Source organism: Macrobrachium nipponense, chromosome 6 (assembly GCF_015104395.2).
Source record: "Macrobrachium nipponense isolate FS-2020 chromosome 6, ASM1510439v2, whole genome shotgun sequence".
In the NCBI taxonomy this organism is placed as follows: domain Eukaryota; kingdom Metazoa; phylum Arthropoda; class Malacostraca; order Decapoda; family Palaemonidae; genus Macrobrachium; species Macrobrachium nipponense.
The window spans coordinates 70,367,036-70,374,209 of NC_061108.1; positions in this window are offsets into that span (position 1 = coordinate 70,367,036).

The following is a 7,174-nucleotide window of genomic DNA, read 5'->3' on the forward strand; positions in this document are numbered from 1 at the left end:
AGTCATTTACGTAGGCGACAGATTTGTCATTCTCTAACGTTACAAGTTCATTGACCCTTTCGGTAGACATCAAGAATGCGGATTTTTTTTTTTTCTTTGTATCATATTCAGTAGACCACATACGTTTATGCATACATCCATTCTTGCACAGACAAGTACGTACTCGAACATAGATAGGTTTAGCGGTTTAGCAATTTCATTATTCAAAGACATGCGCAGTTTGCGTCCTTGTTTTTTGATGAGGCAACTTGCAAGGGCAGACTTCTCACGTGATTATTCAATGGCGTTGTTGAATGTGTCATTGAATAAATTGGAGAGAGAGAGAGAGAGAGAGAGAGAGAGAGAGAGAGAGAGAGAGAGAGAGAGAGGCTGTTCCACTACGTAGTTTGTAGGCTGTTTATTGAATAAGGAAGAGAGAGAGAGAGAGAGAGAGAGAGAGAGAGAGAGAGAGAGAGAGCTAGCTGTTCCACTACGTAGTTGTAGGCTGTTATTGAATAAGGAGAGAGAGAGAGAGAGAGAGAGAGAGAGAGAGAGAGAGAGAGAGATTCAACTACATTGTTGTATGCTACTGAATAAATTGGGAAAAAAGAGAATTATCCTTTTGGTGATAAAAAGTAATCTATGTTTAGAATTCTTTCTCATTTCTGAGTGAAGCCATTACATACAGTGTCCAATTGGATATGATAGAATATAGACTAGCATTTCTTCCCAAACGGTGCGCGGAGGAGCCATCCGGTTCTCTCAGGTAGTACGAGTTAAGTAGAGCTACGTGGTTGTAATGACCCACAATACGTATGCAATCGGACCAGTCTGTATTCATATTGATGCTGAATCATGCTCAGTGAAATGAGGGGGGGGGGGGCTTATGCTGAACATGCATTTTCAGTAACTGATTTGATTTTGTCTGGTACTAGCGAGTAATATATTACGCTTTTTCTGAAATTACTGCGTTTTTTCATGACAATTCCCAGAGGGCAACAGTTCAAAAGTCAATTAAGACTTTTAGATATAACTAGAGACGGATTAAATTTAGCATTAAAATTCATATAATTTTGACTGATTGTTATGATCATCATGCGAATCACATGATAATTTCTGTTGACTGCTTTCGTAACCTAGATTTCCTAACGTGACTAAGGAGACGGACGTGTTACTTTAGTTTGCGAAGAAAGTCATATTGAAAGAACGTCTTTTATTAGTTTTCCGTCCGTCAGCACTTTTTCTGTTCGCCCTCAGATCTTACAAACTACTGAGGCTAGAGGGCTGCAAATTGGTATGGTAATCATCCACCCTCTAATCATCAAACACCAAATTGCAGCCCTCTATAGTCTCAGTAGTTTTTATATTATCTAAGGTTCAAGTTAGCCGTGATTCTGCATCTGGCAACTCTATACGACAGGTTACCACCGGGCTGTGGGCTGTGGCCTGAAGTTTCATGGGCGCGGCTCATGCAGCATTATACGCTGAACAGAAAACTCTATTGCGCCGAAGAAACTTCTACGCATTTTTTACTTATTTCTGCATGTTATGCGCAATGAATAGTCTAAACGTACGTTGCATGACCCTAACTTACCTAAGTATTTTAGAGGTATTTTCGTAAGTATTTTAGAGGTATTTTCCTTTGATTAATACTTGGCTGTTTTGTTTCATCAGTCAGGAACACGGATTTGGAAATAATAGAATAACCGCCCCTATACTGTGGACTGTTTTATTGCCTTAACATTAAGGGATACCGATACGTGAGCCTCACGCCTACGACCATAGGTCGGTTATCAGAGCTGCTTCATTTTTATTAAAATGGAATGTTCAAATACATTGGCACGACCTCATTCCTTACTGTATAATAAAAGTGAAGACAGTTGACGTGTTCTCATTCAAAGATAACAAGCCTTCAGAGTAATAAAGAAAGAAACGTTGGTACCTGTACTCTTATCAAACAGCTGTTTACCAGATCGAGGATTAGTAAGCTTAGGTGTCATCTCAGTCAACAACAAAACAAAAAAACTTTTGGCCAAGAGGCTCAAAACTTCCGTAAATTGACTGGAAACCAAAATATGAAACCGAAAATAAGCAATAAGCAAATGTAAGGTATGACTGGCGAATCTAGAGTAATTTAATGCTGTTACAAGTAGCTAAATATGTAGCACTCGTATGCGATAAGAGCAAATCTTCTTATTGTGTAACTACTTGTTAACTATTATTATCAGCACATAAACTTTGCGTATTATAACTTCTTATCAGTTATCGTGCCTGTCTAGCCTTTAAGTAAATGAACAAACATACAACTTCAATTCCTCTAACATCGTTAACCGACTTGATTTGTCAAAATCCTCATCAGCCCACCATGAATCCAATCATATAGGCCTATCAAATATCCTCGTTCTTGTGAACGAATTCAACAAAGCCTTGTTTAATAGTTTTATAATTCCGCACTTTTTCCTTATAAGTTAAATATCGCTTTTTAACTCATTGATAATGCAAATTATGTTTTATTAATAAAGATGGAAACACATTCTCCTGTTCAAACTCTTAGGCTTTCGTACTTTCATTTAAAAGTAACAGAAGTATTTCTAAGTGAGGAAAGTAAATTGTGTTCAGTTTTTTGTTTCCAGAGAATTTCTGAACTAATGGATTATTTTCATCTCTCCTGTCCCATTGTTTTGATCGCAAATCACGTGACCAGAAATTATTACTACCGTTGCTTTTAGTTTTCTGTAAAAGAAAACTGTTAAGCTGGCCATGTGTCGGCCCCCAGGCTGGAGGGTTGCAAATCGGTTTGTTGATCATCCATCCGCCAATCATCAAACATACCAAATTGCAGCCCTCTAGCCTCAGTAGTCTTGGTTTATTTAAGGTTTAAGTTAGTCATCATTGTGGGCCTGGTACCGCTATAAGTAGGTGCCAACAACACAGGCCGTGGCTGAGAGTTTCATACAGCATTATACACTGTACAGAAAACTTGTTTACAAGAGTCCAATTTTCACGGAGACGCCTTTCCTCGGCTAATTTTGGCATATCTGAAAGTTTTCTCTTTTGTTCTACACATTACCGAATTGATTTCAAGAAAAAAAATGTCTTGCAGTTTCGTTCCTGTTAAAATCCTCTAGATATTCACAGAAAAAAAACTAAATGCATATGAAGGCTTTAAAAAGGTGCTATTTTACCTTGCAAATTAGAGAAAAATTGGAATTGCTTGTGCAATAATGAATGGGCGTTCAATATTCCCGACAGACTTGTGTTTATGATATGAACATGAATATCAAAAGCATTTATGTTTCCTTTCACGCGAAAGTTACGCGGTTTGTGCCCCCAAAGCAAGTCCCCAAAGCAAGCAGCATAGACGCTTTTATCAAAACGAACACTTCAGGTCCATAGGCGTTCACACATCTGTAGGGCTCATTGTAACATCTTGCCCAAACAATTTGCAGCGCCTCAGCGGGGTGGTTGGTATGGTATTAGCGTCCCACCTCGGTGGTCGCGGGTTCGATTCTCGGCCATTCCATTGAGGAGTGAGAGATGTGTATTTCTGGTGATAGAAGTTCACTCTCGACGTGGTTCGGAAGTCACGCAAAGCCGTTGGTCCCGTTGCCGAATAACCACTGGTTCCATGCAAAGTAAAGGCACTAGACAAACAAACAAAACACAAACAATTTGCGGGTGAACTATTTCTATTATTTTGGTTGATGAAGCCTATTCACACGGAACAAGCACACCAAAGGGGCCATTGACTTGAAATTCAAGCTTCCAAAGAATGTTGGTTTCAACCTCCACCCACACTGCCGTAGCAACTGATCATGATACAGATACAGTGATTTTTCATCGCCCTTGGGGAGACGTGAACCCGCAACATCTGAGTAGCATGCCACGACACTGACCACTATATCAGCGGACCAGCTGTCTGTTTTACTTTCTTTTACTTGAATAATGTGATTCCATTTCTTTTCTTGTAAATCACCAGTGAGCTTTCTTTCATATCACTGATGTCTGGTCGTCTTCTCTGTCGGGAGCCAGGGAATCATTTGGCATCACTATAGATACATTTGTCGGTAGATCTAGGTCATAACTCCGCGTCGGGTATTTCTTCGGAAATTACAGTTTCCTATAGTATTTGGGTTGCTTATCAAGAATTTAACGTTACTTTTGGGGAGCCGACTGTAATTAACCCCCGCCCCCCGCCGGGGCTATAGTAGATTCACATCAACCGTGCATTTGACGTCTAGGCCAGTCCCTTACGGGCTGAAAGCTCTCAGTCTCTCGAGAGAGTTCACATAGGCAGGATGTATGCTCTACCTCTCCTGAAAGAGGAGAGGTGGAACATACATCCTGCCTATGTGAATTCTCTCGTGAGACTGAGAGTTTCTAGCCCTCTCATTGGCTTATCAACAGCCAATCAAGAGCGTCGTAAGGGACTGTCCTAGACGTCAAATGCACGGTTGATGTGAATCTACTAAAGTATTAAACACGGTGAAATACATTTGACGCCCCAATCCAATGTGGCTGTCGTATTCGCGGGACCGTTCCTTTTGCTGTCCGTGCGGAGGTATTGCCTAAATAAAGTTAAGTGTATCTTAGTTTAACCCAGACCACTGAGGTGATTAACAACTCTCCTAGGGCTGGCACAAAGGATTAGATTTTTTACGTGGCTAGGAACCAATTGGTTATCTAACAACGGGACTTACAGCGTTTTGTGGGATCCGATCCACATTATATCGAGAAATTAATATCTAATCACCAAAAATAAATTCCTCATTCCACGTTGGCAGAGCGGGGAATCGAACTCGGGACTTACGTAACCCACTCGTCCAATGAGGAACTAGTTATTGCGCCTAGAATTACCTATTTGTCAGTAAGGCATAAAATTTTGCTAATCAATTTTCTCTTTTAGGGCTCCACACCTCTAAGATATAGTTGTTATTGTTGTAGTTGTTGAAATAATCAGTAACTAAGGAAATTTTTGCTACTAATATTGATGTATTGAAAGAAAACTATGATCTATTTTTCATATCCATGGGGGGCCGGGGGTCACGTGACCAGGTGCACCCCCTTAAATCCGCCACTGCCTTCCATTGGTGGTTACACTGATGATTCAACCCTCCGTATTTCTTCTTCCTCTTCCTCATATGGAGTCGCCCTGGTGACTGGGAAATGATTTGAATGGAACCCTTATCTTGGTCAAATTCAGCGCCTCAGAAAGACAGTTTTTACTTATTTCGTTTCGTCTTTTCAATTAGTATTCTATCAACAAAGGCTGTGTACTATAGTTTTTCGTTTTTTTGCCTGTCTGTTATTTGTTGAAGATGTTAAGGTTTATAGATACTAAATAGTAGTCGCCGACGGGAACAGTTTAATTTGATCTGCAACAACTAGCAAGCGAATTTCTCTTTTCACTTGAGTAATGCAACTTCTCATCTTTGCTTTAAACAAATAGTCAGACAGGTTATATTGCAATAATTGCACAACAAATAGTTAAAATCTGGCGTCCAAACACGGCTGCGGCACTTTTCCCATTGTGTCTGAAACACAATGGTTAGCTTTTGAGACATGTAGTCACTAAATTTAGAAAAACGGAGTTTAAAACCACTCTATATCTCTGCTCTTCTCGTGCTCTTCCTCTCTCTATCTCTCTCTCTCTCTCTCTCTCTCTCTTTCAACACACACTATATATATTATATAATATATATATATATAATATATACTATATATATATATATACAGACATACATACATACATACACACACACACACACACACACACACACACACACACACATATATATATATATATATATATATATATATATATATATATATATATATATATATTTGGGATACGGTACTTTCGTCAAAAGCACTTTGGGCTAAGGAACTTTGGCCTAAGAACAACTTGGTCTAAAGACGATTTGGTCTAAAGATACTTTGGTCTAATGACGCTGTGGTCTAAGGTTATTTTGTACAAATGCCAATTTTGAAAAAAAAGTAAAAAATGGAAACACTAAAAGGTAACAAAATAGAAACACTACAAATTGTCAAATTTATTCATGTAATTATACATTAAAAAAATAATAGCAAAATAATTGTCGTATTTTATTTATGTAATTTTAATTGTAAAAAATACAAGATGCTTGAAAAACAGTTGTAAGGATTTAAAAAGAAACCATAACGTTGTCATTTCTGCTTAAGATAAGAAGACGGCTGGGACACTTTCGATCTTCACATCGCCAATACGTAGCAGTTTTGGCTGAATTATTCATCGTATAATAGTAACCATTATAGCAAAGTTTATCTTTCCTCGGATTGCTTTCACACATTGTAAAATACTTTCCATTTTGGGGTTTTAGAGGAAACTAAAATAAGAAGAAACAATAAATTTAAAAACTTGTAAACATTGAGATATACCTGAACGACTTAACGAGGAAACATTCGCAAACAAACAAGTCATTAAACCATAATAATAACTTCCTCATAGTGCTTTGTTAAGAGGAGTTATTAGCCAAAAGTGTCTTGAGAGAGAGACAATTACCTTTTAATTAAATTAATTTAGATCAAGGCGATAGTGCAGCTTAAAATTAGTTCTTAGCCGAAAGTGTCTTTAGACCAATGTATCTTTAGCCAAAAGTGTCTTTAGCCCAGAGTGTCTCAGACTAAAGTGGTTTATACTAAAGAATTTTAGACAAAAATCCTAGACCTATATATATATATATATATATATATATATATATATATATATATATATATATATATATATATATATATATATATACATATGTGTGTCTGTGTGTGTGTATGTATATATGTTACTATGAGCGTCCTTCTGACACTCGTGTATTTCCATTTTAACTCTTTCTCTCACCTGAGAGAAATAACTGAGGGAAATTTTGAGAAGTAATGCAAGGGAATTTTGAGAATGAGGAAGAATTTGAAATTCAAGGGAAATCAAAATAATTAAAATAACTGCTTCATGTTAAGAATAAAGTGATGCGAATCCTGTTGTTTTGAAAGCTGTGAGACATTTTGACTAAGCCTCTATTCCCATTGTTTCCCAACACCGGTTTGTAGATGGAAAACATGCCAAACCTCATTTTAACGACGTGTCAAAAGTGATTTGTCACTTGTCATCCCCATGTGATAGCTTCCGGCCGTAGGGCGATAACAACTCCGATCCCGAGAAGGGACG